This window comes from Hibiscus syriacus, unplaced genomic scaffold, assembly GCF_006381635.1.
Source record: "Hibiscus syriacus cultivar Baekdansim isolate YM2019G1 unplaced genomic scaffold, ASM638163v2 tig00013808_pilon, whole genome shotgun sequence".
Taxonomy (NCBI): Eukaryota; Viridiplantae; Streptophyta; class Magnoliopsida; order Malvales; family Malvaceae; genus Hibiscus; species Hibiscus syriacus.
In genome coordinates, this window is record NW_024062310.1 from 40,811 (window position 1) to 57,378 (window position 16,568).

Below are 16,568 nucleotides of genomic sequence, written 5' to 3' on the forward strand. Positions count from 1 at the left end.
GAAATGAATGCATTCAATGAATAAGAATGTAAAGATTACGTGAAATCGATATCTGATTCCACCTGAACCCGGGATCCAAAAGAAGCAGCGAAAGAAGCAGCAGAATGGTGTTGCGTAAAGAGAATGACTGAGATTTGTGGGGACAAAGCAAGCCATGACCGAATAGCCAGACTCTGTTTATCCCCTGAAAAACCTGTAAACGGCGTAGGAGCAGTGAAAATAGCAATTTTGGGAGCTTCAAGGTTGCTGACACTTCCATGGATGAAAATTGGATTGCTGGAGAGTGGTAAACTACGAGTAGCATAAAGGGATATTGCAATTAGCAGAACTCCAGACACCCAAACTGACCACAATCCAATCTGCAATGTCTGTATTAACCAAAAGAACGATTTAAAAAAAAATACATTAAGAGCTTGATTGCATGCGATAGGAACATGAAAGATTAATGTGAAAAAGAATGGACCTTCATTGAGGAGAAGTTCTTGGTGGAATGAAAACAAGTTCTTGGTGGGTTTTGGTTGATTTTTTGAATTGTGAAGGAATGATCTGATGGGAAATGGCAAAAGATAAAAAAAAGAGTGGGACTTTAACCGAAAAGATGAGCAATGAAGTGGAAGGGGAACGAAGAAAGCAACAAGCTCCATGAGGGAAGCACTTAACGAGTCAGGTTTTTCAGCACCAGAACAGGGATTACAGGCCATGTGAGGTATTTAAAAAGTCAACTCCATTTCCAAAAAGAACCTACTTTCAAAGAGACAAATCCTGATCGGCAGACGGGTAGGTACTTTACGTTAATGTCTAAATTATATTTTTGGAAAGGTAATTTAACTTGTATGTTGACTATTAATTTATATATAATACTTGTTTAATATTATGATATCATATTTTATTATATCTTAGTTAATATATTAACGCCTTGCTAAGTCGTTAATTTTTTTAACAAAAAATGATAAATTTGAGATATTTAAATAGTCGAATGATCATTTTATAATTTGTAATAATCGAATGACTCAATAAAATAATACTTTATAATCGAAATTATTAAAACATATCGACAAAATGAATTTTTCACCTAACAATCACTTTTTATTGTCGTCAATTGGACTACACGACCATTCAAATCAAAATTGAGTTGTTCGAATCTCTAATCGTGCACTCACAACTTGACCTTCGATTTTTAAAAGGATTTTAAGATTTAAGAATTTTAAAAATATAAAAAATTTAGAATTTTTTTAAATCCAGTATTTTTTATTTTTATAAAATTATTATTAATAAAAAATTAATGTTATGTGTAAAACAATTATTAGTTGGTAATTTGTTTATATATAGTTGACAATATAACCTTAAAATAACAATAAAAAAACTTTAAATAATTTAAATGATAACCAAAAAAAATATTTTCACAAAAAAAAAAAAGGAATGAGACTCTAAGGAAAGGAATGTGATTGCTCTGAGCGGGTCTAGAACTTATGACCTAACAAAATATGAGAAAACAAACATGAACATTTAGTCACCCGACCAGATTCGCTTGTTTGATAAATAAAGAATATTAAGCACTCATATTAACAAAAAAAAGTATACATCTAAAATAAAAATATATATAATTTAGATATTTGTTTTTTAATTAATTATTTTATAAATATATTTGATGTGCTATGCAAATTAGAGACGGGTATAAGATATGAATTTGATAGGTTTTGACTCAATTCAATTTTATTGTGTCAGTTTTTTTAAATTGAGTTTGAGTAGGATCAAGTTGAGTTTTTTGGAGGATAAATTCGAGTAGGGATAATTTTGGGTTTAGGGTGAAAAATACGCAACCCAAAACATAATGTAATTACTTTATATATTTAAGTATAATAGCAATAATAATTTTTTCTAAATTATATTTTTAATTAGATCTTGTTTTATCCGATTAAATTAATATTTTTTTAATAAATATATTTATTTTGGATCAAGTAAAATATAATTTTTTATCTAAAAAATAGGTCAAAATTTAGGTGTACTGAAATTATTTTCTAAATCCTTATTAGATCAAATTTTAAGTAGAAATTATATATATATATATATATATTGGATTAGATTAAGTTAAAAACTCGACCCAACTAGACTAGGGCTGTAAATGAGACATGGCAGATCACAAGTTACTCAAAATCGACTTTCTCAAAGCTCGACAAATACTCGACTCGAGCTCAAGCTTGACTTGAGTTCTTAACGAGTTGAAACGAGCTACTTGATACTCGACTCTAAAAGCTCTTGAGCAACTAAAAAATATAATATATTAAGATTTTATTATAACACCCTAAACCCGAGTGGGCCTAAAGTGTTACATTGTGCTACCAAGGCAGCCACTGATTTTCAAAACCTGTTCATTTTCTTTTCAACGTACTGAATGGTGTCATAACAAAACATAAGTAACTGATATAAAAACATTTTAAGAAATCATAGCTATGTGATACATGATTTAAAACAAAATAATACACCTTAAAATTTATAACTCAAATGCATAAGTAAGGTTCTATTAATACACATGCCCACTAAAGCTACAGTACAATACTCTGTCGGAGATGCTGGAAGTCCTGCTGCGACGATGCTCCACGAACTGCCCAAGCTACTGACGTGCCAACGAAAAACATCCAAAGGTTGAGCTCAGAAAGCCTAACAGTATAATCGCTAATCTAGAGCAACATAAGAATTTCATAAACATAGACATGCAGAAACGTTGTACTAAGCAGTAGGTACATGCATGACCTAGATCAAGTGCTACCTACTTAAGGCTTAACTGCTCTATCACTGAAGTAGGATTCTCACGCTTTCTTTAATCCTCTACTAAGGGCCTCGCCATGAATACACCTTTAAAGGGTCTCTAACCCTAACGAATGAACATGCTACGCATTATCTAAATGCGAATCTAACATATTGTGCATTATCTGAATGTAACCTGACTAGTATCTGGTCTCATATAACTCTCAGACACTAGCTACTGAGGGAACCCTAGTATCACATAGCATCAGCGTAGTTTCCACAAAACATACTGAATGATCTCCTGGTTCTCACATAGCTATCAGGTAGATCACTCAGGGAACCCGTGTCACATAACATCAGTATAATTCTCGTACAAATTGAAGCATTGACTCGCTCTCACATAGCCTTCAAGCTAATCTTTAACATATATGACATACTAAATTGATGAGACTACACATGCATGACTGACATAAACATACATGAGAAAGTTTTGGTTGTGTGATCGGAGGAATTTGCGTGCATCTCGGAGCAATACCATAACCTACCTTGAATACGAAACAACCTAAGGGTAAGAACCGAAATTTATGTGCATCAGAAGCTTACCCAACTGAACTTAACGGACGTAACTACCCATGCATATCTAAGGCTTAAAGGCCACATAACATTGACATCGCTAACCCACTCCTCGCTAGTGTTCCGGTCTCAAGCCCTAGTTTGCCTCTGAAGCGCCTCGTGCACTGTCAATGCCCCACTAGGGCAACTAAGGTAACCTGAGTACATCTTAACATGGTTGGACTAAATAAAGTGAATTCAACATCAAACTGGTTGTTATCTTGCTCGTTCTCTCATATATAATGCTATGTGAAGGCTTACTTATTAGCGATGGAATTGTCTTGGGTTAATTCTGAGTAGCGGTACTCTATTCAGACTTGTCATACTTCCCTTCAGAACCTCTTGAACTGAAAAAATGGTTTACTCTTCTTGGGTTCAGTAACATTCTCGAAGCTCATTTTTCTCTACTAGCGAATCTGACATATTCATCGTACCGCTTATCGGATGTCTCACTTAATGATCCTTGGTCCCAACTATTTTTATGCATCCTCGATTAAAGATACTTCGGCGTATTTTTGCCTAATATGGTTACATCTGTTGTAACCCGCTCCTATGAGTGTTTCTAAGTATATTTGGTCATTTATGTCCCCCACGGACTCTGTTTCACCATTACAGATCATCCTTAACTTTTACTAGCATATATTAACTTATTCACTTAGGCACAAAAGGGTATTTTAGTAATTTGTATGATACACTTGAAAATCATCCTAAAGGTCATAGTTTGATTCTAAATCATGCATTGAAGTTTTTGGGAGTTAATTAGGGTCCCTATATATCATAAAACACATTAATAACACCTAAAACATTCTTAAATCTTGAAATTAAATGTAAACCGTAATATACTCAACTACACAAATCTTAGAAAATACTTGTGATTTATGAAATCATAATACTCCAAAGGATTAGAAATACACTACCTTGATTTTAGAAATATGAAATGAAGCTCATTTATCTAGAAATCACCCACCTCAAGGCTTGGACTAAGAAAACCCTCTTTTTCTTACAAAGACAAAATCCAAAGCTTGAATCTTTAAAAATGATGTTGTTGGGAGGGGGCAATTAGGATGAAAATGAATTAAGAAGGTTCAAGACCTTACTTTGGAATTATGGTTACATAGAGAAGATAAAGGAAGAAGAAATGAAGAATAAGATGAAGAGAAGATAAGTGGAAAATGAAACCCACATCCAAAAACACATAAAACCCTAAATCTTAGCTTCAAAATCTCACAATGGTCTAATTGTTCTTTTAGTCCTTTGCATTTTGTCCCTTATTTAAAAAGAAAAAATAACCTCAGTGACAAAAAATGCCTTATAATATACGATTTAACCAACTTTTTTTGGATTTGCCAAAATGACCAACAAAATCGCAATGCGATCGATAATTCGCAACGCGATCTCCGGTATCGCAAATCAGTTTCCAGATTCGCAACGCGATTCTGACTATCGCATTGCGATTTCCCAAATCCGCGTTGCGATTTTCCTAATTCGCAATGCGAATACGTAAATCGCAACGCGATTACGTAAATCGCAACACATATCTGTAAATCGCAACGAGAATACGTAAATCGCAATGCGTATCCGTAAATCGCAACGACCATACGTAAAATCGCCATTGGTGCTGCGGTTAGTAAATCAATATAATTTTGTTGACTCATTTTTGTTAGTTACATGCATTTCACATTTAAATGATTATATTTCTTGTGTATATGATTTTGTAGATTTGTTCGTTTATTAATTGCATGTGCCCAGTTATTATAGTTGACGGAGCACATTTAAAAGGTCGATACCTTGGAGTAAACTTATTAGCAGTAGCCATGGATGCTAACAATGGGATACTGCCAATAGCTTACGGGGTTGGCAAATCTGAAACCTCTGATTCATGGACATGGTTTATGGGCATCTTAGGGATTGCATAGGTCCTATTAGCAATCTGACAATCATATTCGATAGGGCAAACTCAATTGACAATGCTGTTAGAAGGTGTTTCCCAGATGCTTTTCATGGACTTTGAGGTGTTCATTTGTATAGAAATCTAAAATCAAGGTCTGCTGGTATAAAAAATCACAAATGGACATACTGGAAGGCTGTAAAAGCTTATCGAGAAGTGGATTTTAATAAGCATATAAACTGTTTAAGACGTGTTTTGCCTCAGTGTGCTCAAACACTAGAAGATGTCGGGTTTGAAAGATGGTCAAGACTACATCAACTTGGAGCAAGATATGGTTTCATGACGTCTAATAGTGCAGAATCAATCAACGCTCTAAGTCGTCATTCCCGGAAATTACCCATTACTATGTTAATGGAGTTTTTTCGAGCCTCTATTTAACAGTGGTACTACAAGAAAAGAAACCATGCAGGTATTATTTCTTTAAATTCGTAACTTATCATATATTTTACTAAGTATTATTTATTTAAATTTACAGGAACATTGGAACATCGTGTTACACCATGGACAGAAAAAAAGATAACGAAACGTGTTGTGAAGTCAACGTCATGGAGAGTTGAACCATGTTCAAACACTTTGTTTGAAGTACTGGATAATAACTTAAATGGGCTTGTCGATCTAAATGCAAAGACGTGTAGTTGTATGAAATGGCAAACATCTGGTTATCCGTGTGGCCATGTTATAAAAGTTTCTCTTCATCTAAACCAAGATGATTCAAGCGCATACGCTATGGATTGCTACACTACAAGAGTATATCGACAGACTTATGGCGAGATTGTCTACCCTATTCCACATCCTTCTGAGTGGGACATACCAGATGACTTACAAACAGTTTTGCCACCAGCCATGGACAGAAGGCTACATGGCAGACCAAAAAGTCACGATCGTATACCATCTAAGGGTGAAGAGAAGAAGAGATCGACATGTAGTCAGTGCAAGGAAAGTGGTCATACAAGGTTGACATGTGGATCACCAGTGCCATCACAATCATCTTTTCCTCTACCAAAATATGGATCCTCATCAAAATCCAAAGCACATATGGTGTCAAGCAAAAGGCAATCAAAATCGTAATCATCTTTAAAATCCCAATCACAACCGGCTTCACCTTTTGGGACTGTTAACTTAGGTGATTTTTAAATGCAAATGTTGTATTATGTGGATTTTATGTGTGAACTTTTAACATTTTCAGTTAGGCATGTATTAGTAACTTGAGTTTGAAAATTGCTATGATATGTTAAGTTGTTATCACTTATTAGGCATTCATTTGACTATCGCAACACGGAAATGACGTTCGCAATCATCTTAATGTCTATCGCAACGCGGAAACTACTATCGCAACGAGAGAATCGCATTACGAAATGAAAATCGTAACTAGAGAATCGCAATGCGAAATGAAAATCGCAATGCGAAAATGACTATCGCAATGCGAAATGAAAATCGCAACGAAAGAATCGCAATGCGAAATGAAAATCGCAACGCAAATTTAGTTTCGCGTTGCGATTTTAGTTTCGCATTGCGATTCTCTCGTTGCGATTTTCATTTCGCATTGCGATAGTCATTTTTGCCTTCAACATAATGCAGATTGAAATCAACCATTACATTTCAATCAATTAAACAAGCACAAATAAGAATTATGTTCACATCAATTAAACAAATCAACTTTTACAAATCATCTTTTACAAATCAATTAAACAATTAAAAAATAAGCAATAATTCTTATTTCCTCATCTACTATTGAATCAACTTTTGCAGCCATACATCTAAAACCTACAAACAACAAATTATTGAATTATAGGTACTTAACCAAACATTTTCAAACTAAAAGCCTATAAACTTACCAATTGTTTATTGACATTTTTATAACGCGGATGCAGGTAGGCAGCGTCTCGTATATATCGATCTAGCCATATAATGCCGAAACCACAAGCCTACTGCAGCTCTATCTCTATCGGTGGGAGGTAGATACTTTATACTTCCTGTGATCAAACGCTCCAATGCCAAGCATACGAGAGGACCACAATCCCCTCTGGCTCCTTCCGTTTATTGTGGTGCGGTCTCGTCTCTGCTAACTGTAATATTGAGCTTATTTGGCTTCTTGTTTCCAGAACGAGTCCAATAATTTATCACATCCAAGAATTTAGCCAAATGAGAGCTCCATCCCTTAATAATATCTCTTAAATCAACCAATGATATGTAATTTATCATGCTGTCATATACTATTGCCTTAAGGGATGGGAGCTGAAGCTCGACGAGAAGCCAATGTTTACATTCCAAAACAGGGATAAACACCTGGAATCATTCATTCATTTGCGCACTTATTTATGAATACCTTTAAACTCAATCTAAAATAAATACTAACCTTATCGACCTCCCACCATACAGGATAAAGTTTAGCTTGTCCATTGTCTAACGCAAATGATTCATCTCGTTGATTCTTCAAGTGAACGACGTTAAAAGACGTCGGCATAATTGTATATCGTGTATTTCTTTTATTTTTCTTAAGTTTCCTAATTATTATAAGACGTGACACCCACACATCGATATGCAGTTTTACAAAAAAAGACATATATTAGTGACTTACATAAATTTAAAAAAAAAATCAAATTGAAATATAAGAAAAATATAAGACTTACCCCTCCATCGAAATAGCCATTGTCTTCGACCTCTAATAATACGCCCCACCAAGACCGATCAAGCAACAAATAGATATCATCGTTGAGTTTGCATATGTCAGTGAAGCACCCCTGGCTCCGCTCATGTAGATAAAAATCAACTGCGGTCTTAGCCCAAAGGGTGTTATCCAGAATTGTGTCCGGTAGTTGTTTCCTCTCCACTTCAGATACCGGAATGGTACTGGCCGGTAACTCATACAAGAGCCAACTCTCATCCATCATGTCCGGCACGTCAGAGGGTTTCTCAAGAATCTTACATATGACGCCATGTGAATCGGGCTCTTGAATGGTGGGAGGGACCTCTTCAACGATGACAGTGGCCTCTTGAACGGTGGGAGGGGACTCTCGAGGAATGAGAGGGGCCTCTTCAACGATAGGAGTGGACTCTTGAGGGATGACAGGCGAGTCGGGCTTCTTCTTGCGGTGTCTTCACACTATTGGGGTGTACGGAGACTTAATAGCACGTGCACGCCGTCTGATGCGTGAACTCCGTCGTACAAGAAAAACCTGACGTAAAGCATCCACCTTATCTGGCTGCTAAATAATTAAATACAAAAATCAGTAAATAAACAGACATGATATTTAAACAGTGAAAACAAAGACAAATATGTTTCAAACTTGCATTGTATTCACCCAAATCATTATTATATCATAGTTCACAAAATGCATCAGATAACAAAGACAAATATGTTTCAAACTTGCAACACTGTCAAGTTAGTATTTGTCTTTGTCTATTGGTTGAAGTAATACAATTCATTCAAGTTTCAATTTGCAGAAGAAGAATAGTTTCTGGAACTTAAAATCACAACGTGAAAAATGACTATCGCAACGCGAAATGAATCGCAACAAGAGAATCGTAACGCGAAATGAAAATCGCAACGCGAAATGAAAATATCAACAAGACAAAAAAAGACAAATTGCTCGTTGCGATTCATTTCGCGTTGCGATAGTCATTTTTCACGTTGCGATTTTAAGTTTCGTGTTGCGAAAGTAAACTATTTCTTCTTCTGCAAATTGAAACTTGAATGGATTGCATTACTTCAACCAAAAGACAAAACAAAGACAAATACTAACTTCAGAGTATTAAAGAATACACAGTTTAGTAGAATTGGCAGCAACCATACAAATTTACTTTCAACCAAAAGACAAAACAAAGACAAATATTAACTCACAGTTAAAGAATACACAGTTTAGCAGAATTGACAGCAACCGAACAAATTTACTTTCAACCAAAAGACAAAAAAAAGACAAATACTAACTTCACAGTGTTAAAGAATACACAGTTTAGCAGAATTGCCAGCAACCGAATAAATTTACTTCAACCAAAAGACAAAACAAAAGACAAATACTAACTTCACAGTGTTAAAGAATAAACAGTTTAGTAGTATTGCAGCAACCGAATAAATTTACTAAGCAATCTAAGTGAAATTACAAGTAAATTTATCATCAAGTTAAATATGAAAAATCTTAAACTTACCTCGTTGCGTAGAGTATGAACCTCATTCTGCAACGATACTACCATCTCACGTAGAGCGGCAACCTCACCACGTAAAGTAGACACCTCCACACGCCATGCATCATCGTTATCGCGTAGAGTACCGATCTCCTCACACAAGGCATTGACCTCATCACGTAACTCCCTTGACTCATCCCGTGGAGGTGGAGAACAGGGAGATAGAAGTCATGGCATCTTTGCCGGTCGCCTATCATGAGGTGATGGTGGAGAAGAGGCTCGATGATTTGACGGGATAGGTGATGGCTCTCGTTGTAGAGGTGTATAGTCGGGTCGATCAGGTGATGGCTTTGGTTGAGGTGATGGCTCTCGAAGTGGAGGAAGTGGAGGTTGCTCATTATTCGTGCCATCAAAAAAATGCTGACTAGCTTGCCACCAATCAGTGGCAAGCTCAGCCTCCGTGGGTGTCAGTCTCTGTAATGGAGTGGTGGCCTCCTAAAAATATAAAAACTCAAACAAAGTTAAACGTCTACTATTAATAACTTGTTTATATATGATAGTATTTGTGTTAACTTACATTATTTATTGTCGCATATGGTATTAAGTCTTCCCAATCCAACAGACGTTTCCTCTTCCAGGAAATAGCCCTAGGAATATCATTTGAAGTTTTTAATGGATATGTCCGCATGTTGGGGAAAGCCTCGAATATCCAATCTACAAACAATATAATAACAAACATTAGTAATGTTAAATAATTAATTATAATTTTGAAAACATTATATAGAAATTCTTACCTTAAAGGCCCAAACAAAGCCTGACAAAGTGTATTTCGACCCATCGCCACGCAAACAGATTCCACGCATTTAGGTCATCTACCAATAATATTAGCTCCTGAGGAATAGGTTGTCTGGCCTCTCTGCCTATAAAGCCGGCATACAAAAGTACTAGAAGGCATACTCGGACAACATCGACGTCATTCATCCGAGTAAAACCATCTTTCTTATTAAACAATTTCTTCAGGTCGTCGACGTGTAAGTTCGGCTTCTCTATTAACTCATCAGGAAAAACCTGGGATAACCATGATGGGCAGGTGCAATGACGAGTATACCGGCCTACATCATCGTGTCCGAATCGTAGACCAGTGATTAAGCAGAACTCCTTCCGCCCAAAACAAGTATACGTCGGTGGAAAATGAAACCATATCTCTTCCTCACCACGTTGTATACTGTCGGGTAGATCGCTAGTCATGGTCTGAAGCCATAAATGGGTCAAATTAGCATCTACACCCGGATGCTGTACTCTCAGCCATGGCCCGAAGCAGGTTTCCTCAAACAATTTTCTTTATGTAGGTGAAAGCTTCGAAGCAATTGTAGTGGCTAGGCTAACTTTATTCCTTAATGTCAATGAAGCCGAAAAAAATTTCTACAAAAACAATAAACATACCAAGTTAGATATACCAAAAACTACACTGTGAAGATATACCAAAAATAATAAACATAAGAGTAGTAGTTTATTCTTGAAACTAAATTTTGCAACCTGTTTTGTCTTTTGGTTGAAATGAAAATCGCAACGAGAGAATGACTATCGCAACGCGGAAATGACTATCGCAACGAGAGGATCGCAACGCGAAATGAAAATCGCAACGCGAAATGAAAATCGCAATGCGATTTTGGTTTCGCGTTGCGATTATCTCGTTGCGATTTTCATTTCGCGTTGCGATTCTCTCGTTGCGATAGTCATTTTCGTGTTGCGATTTTCATTTCATGTTGCAATTTTAAGTTTAGAAACTATTCTTCTTCTGCAAATTGAAACTTTAATGGATTGCATTACTTCAACCAAAAGACAAAACAAAGACAAATATTAACTTCACAGGGTTAAAGACTAAATAGTTTAGCAGTATTGGCAACAATCAAATGAATTTAATAAGAAATCTAAGTGAAATGGTTAATCTATTATTGAAATTACTAGTAAACTTATCATCAATTTCAATATGAAAAACCTAAAATAATGAAAAATTTTCAAAATAAAAATAATTAAAAAAACTAACCCTCGGAGGTTGATTTTTCATTTCTGAATGATTGTGAGGGATTTCTGACCGTGAATGGTTGTGAGGGATTTCACCGGAGATGGGGATGGAAATATTCAGAGATGGGGACGGATTTCGCCGTAGAAAGTGAGAGATGGAGATGGGACTGAGTTGTGATTTTAGGTTTTAGGTTATGAGTTGCGATTACGGGATATACTGTGGACGGTTCAGTGTTCCGATAATTAATATTCGTGTTTGGAATTTGAAAATAAAATACACGTAGCGATTGTAATGGCGCTTTAAAAATCGCGTTGCGATTTATAGATACGCGTTGCGATTTTACGTATTGTCGTTGCGATTTACGGATATGCATTGCGATTTACGTATTCTCGTTGCGATTTACAGATACGCGTTGCGATTTACATAATCGCGTTGCGATTTACGTATTCGCGTTGCGAATTAGGAAAATCGCAACGCGAATTTGGGAAATTGCAACGCGAATTTGGGAAATCGCAATGCGATAGTCAGAATCGCGTTGCGAATCTGGAAACTGATTTGCGATACCGGAGATCGCGTTGCGAATTATCGATCGCATTGCGATTTAGTTGGTCATTTTGGCAAATCCAAAAAAAGTTGGTTAAAATCGTATATTATAAGGCATTTTTGGTCACTGAGGTTATTTTCTCATTTAAAAATCCTCTTGTTATGGCTAATTGGGCGCCCCAAAACCAACTCAATTAAGTACAACAACTTAATTAATTAAATTCACAAAGCTTACTTATCTCTTGGGTAAACCCGAAACTACTAACCCAGAATTTGGGAAGTTACATTTATTTTTTAAAAAATAAATTATTACTAATATTAACATTTTTTTGGATGAATTAATATTAACATTTATGTGTTGATTTTTTTTTAAAAAATGTAGTATAAGGTTTTTATGTATTTAAAGTTTGAGTTTGAGACTTCAATTGAGTTAAATTTGAGATTTTTTTCTTTTTGAGCCTTTTCGAGCTTTTACTAGCTTCGGTTCATGATTTTGAGTTCGAGAAAATTTTAGGCTCGTGAATTTTTTAGTATAATCTAGCTCCATTTCAGAGTTTTTGAGTTGAGTTGAGTTTAACAATACTCAAACTCGACTCGACTAATTTACAACCTAAAGACTCATGTCGATCCCTATTGAAGATGGCAAACTATAATATAACTCCCGCAAACCCTATACGCTCTAAGGTGTAACCACTTTCCTCTGCGCAAAGATCCACACCTATCCTAGTACTCTACAATGACAACTTGTTTCAAGAAGAACTGCAAGAAGTGAGGCCACGTGAGAGTTGGTCATGGGCTTATCGGCAAGCACCTGGGAGGTCGAGGAAACGCTAGAGGTTGTATGCAGGTTCGTTTATGAGATTTTAGTAATTTAGGGTGAATATAAAAATTAGGCCCCTAATAACAAGTATTGCAAAAAAAAATGAATCATGAGAACAAAGGAAAGTTGATAGTGTTGATATTGTTAATAGGGAGCTTTTGATAATTGGTGAGTTATTCTTTTGAGTGTTCTTTGTTTTTGTTGGAATGCTCTATTACTTGCAGCAGGTTTACCTGCTTTTTCATTGGATAATATACTTGAATCTTATCTAAAAAAAACTAAATAAATTTAATTGTAAATTGTGTTTTATTACATTTAATAAGCTATCTAATAAATACACCAAATTTTAAATAGAAAACATCAAGAAATTTTATTAAACACCCAACTACTGTTAATTAAGTGGAAAGAAAAATAATTTAAAAAAATCACATCAGCATCGCTGTTAATTTTTTAATGGTGAGTAACAAAAAAAATAATATTAAGTATGATTTTAAAGAAAAATAATAATTGAATGATTAAAACAGAAATAAAATAATAAAGTGAGTTACTAAATAAATAATTTATCCTTTTCAATTATATATAAATTTATAATTTTAGACTTGAAGAAGAGGGCGCCCTGGCGAGTGCCTCTTTTTCCCATACTCAGGGACGGGCTTGGTTGTATGCACCACCACAGGATCCTCTTCGACAACTTTCACAAGCTGAGGAACAAGTTCTACTGCCCCATCATCAACATTGACAAGAGACGACGTCAAGGTAAAGGCCAAGAAGGATTCGACGCAGATGATCGACGTAACCCAGTTCGATTATTTTAAGGTCCTTGTAAAAGGTGTGTTGCCCGAGAATCAGCCGATCCTGGTTAAGGCTAAGTTAGTGTCCAAGACTACTGAGGAGAAGATTAAGGAGGCTGGTGGTGCGGTGGTTCTCACCGCCTAGGTTAGGATTTTTACTTTTGTTTTTGGATCTGAATGACATTTCTGTTATGTTATTACCTTGGACTTGTATTTTTTAATCATATTTTGCATTAACATGTTTTTTTTTGCTAAATTACAGATATTATATGTGATAATTTTTTTTAGACTTTGGCACATTTTATCTGCAGAACAATGAAATTGATGGATACTAAAAACATTAAAAAAACACACCTTTTTAGGAACAATTAAAACACTTAAAATAACAAAATCTAAGCTTACTTTATCATGAACATGAAACTGGAAGTTTATAATGCAATCGACAAAAGTATCAGAGACCAATTCAGCAATGGAGATCATCAATTAGATCATCAATCGACAAGGGTGATAGAGGCTGGGTTGAGACAAGTTACTAGGGTTTCGAAAAACCAATTTGGCTTTATGCCAGGCAGGTCTACCACGAAGGTGATTCATCTACTTCGACGACTTATGGAGAAATATAGGGAAAAGTCAAGAGATCTTCACATGGCGTTCATTGACCTTGAGAAGGCTTATGATAGCGTTCCCCGCGATACGATATGGAAGACTTTGGAAACGAGACGGATCACAACTGCTTATATCCGGGCGATTCGTGATATGTATTGTAGATCTACTCCATACGTCAGGACTACAGTTGGCGACACCGAGGCATTCCCGGTGGAAATCGAACTCCACCAGGGGTCGGCTCTTAGCCCTTACATCTTCGCCTTGATTATGGATGACATTTATTGTGCAACACCAGACGGTGTACCATGGTGTATGCTTTTCGCTGACGACATTGTCCTAGTTGCTGAAACAAAATCTGAGTTGAATAGTAGACTGACTACCTGGAAGACTGCTTGGAAAAAAGGTCTAAGGATCAATATTGAAAAGACAGAGTATTTATGTTCAAACTTCAGTGGGGACCAAAACGATGAAGATGTAGAAGTATGCATAGAAGGACACGTTCTCCCCCTCAAAGGATTATTTAATACCTAGGGTCTATGATACATAAAGATGGGGGTGTTGATGATGACGTTACACACCGTAAAGGCGGGATGGCTAAAGTGGAGGTCGCTACTGGAGTTTTTGTGTGACAAGAAGGTGCCTCTAAAACTTAAGGGAAAATTTTATAGAATGGCAATAAGACCAGCGCTGTTGTATGGATCAGAATGTTGGGCAACCAAAAAGGATCATATAAGGAGGATAGAGGCCTCAGAAATGAGAATGCTTCGATGGACATGCGGTAGGACTCTGTGGGATATGACAACAAACTCTGCTATTAGGATGTCCTTGGGGGTGGTGCCTGTTTTCGAAAAATTGAGGGAGGGAAAACTACGGTGGTTTGGGCATGTTCTTAGGCGACTACCGTCGGATGTGATCAGGAGGGTAGAGTCGATTACAGTCGACGGTTCCAGAAGGAGAGGACGACCAAGGCTGAAGTGGGAAGACTGCTTCAGATATGATTTGATGGATTTAGCCCTTACCGAGGACATGACCTCTGATAGGAAATTATGGAGACTTAAGACTAGGGTAGTCGAGTAGTGTGGGTCACATCTCTAGGGTGTATCATCTCTGTCTTCTTTTAATGCCTTTGTAGTAATTTCCATGACTTCTACTTTTTATACGTTTCTGTTATTGGTATTTATGAAGGCTTGGAACTGGGCTTGCTATCGTAGACTTCTGTGTATCATTCTCTTCACTTTTAAATTCAGTTGGGTCTTGCGTTTCTGTCTATATGCATATATTTTTTCGCAGGGGTTTATTTGCAGGGATTACTGCCCATTACAGACGCGCATATGATATTAATGATTTTAATGGCTGCATATGAATACTGTTCAATTATGTATTTATGTATTTATGTATTTATTTATATATGCATTGCATTTTATCTATATTTTTAATTTTTTGACTGCCGGGGGTCTTCCACGGAAGCTACTCTCAACCTGGCGTTGGGGGCAGCCTACTACCCTATCTCCCCCTTACCCCATTGCATATGGGAATTGGGTTTTGTTGTTGTTGTTGTGGAAATGATTAGCTGGCAGTAAAAAATAAAAAATAAAAGTTGGTGTATAAAAAAACTAACGGTGAAGTGTGAGTTATTGTTAATTTGAATAAAATTCATTAATACACGTGACACTATATGGTGAAACATATAAAGGGTTAAATAAAAAGGGTAGAAGGTTCTTATTCTCAAATTATACCATTTGGTCATTTTATGTGTTTAAAATATTTTTATCGTCTTACAATTTGGGTGTTATTGTTTTTAAGTATCTACGTCATATCAATCGTTAAAGTGACATATGTCACATTTATATATATATATTATTTTTTAAAATTTGGTTTTTCTAAAAAGTTAAAATTATATATATAAACTCTAAATTTATCTATAATCACAAAATAACTCACAAAAATCTTAAAATTCTTAACTTAAAATTTTTTATCAATTATCGACAGTTACCATTGTTGTCGTCGCCGTCAACCAGTTCACTCACCATCATTACCACCGTTGTCGTCGCCCTTTACCAAACTCTTAAAACTAATCGTTGCACCTATGCCTGCAACTAGGGTTGAAAGTTCCCATAGAATAAAGGTGGTTTCGGGAGTTGAAGAAGAGGAAGTATAATATAAGTAGGGGTCAATTCAAATTATTAATTTGATTTTCGAGTTTGAGTTAAGTTGAAATTTCAAAATTTCGAATAACTCAAAAAAAATAAAACTTTGGATGAGTATTTTGACAGATTTTTTTGTACTTGATTTCTCATTCCTTTAATTCCTTCTTCATTTTAGTCAATTTTTTTACCAAATTTAAACCAATGCTCA

At 35.8% G+C, this 16,568-nt stretch overlaps 1 pseudogene; it reads left to right on the forward strand.

The window, feature by feature from the left end:
• The first annotated feature begins 12,732 nt into the window (after nucleotides 1-12,732).
• On the forward strand, nucleotides 12,733-13,890 carry LOC120206455 (annotated as a pseudogene).
• Nucleotides 13,891-16,568: the final 2,678 nt, after the last annotated feature.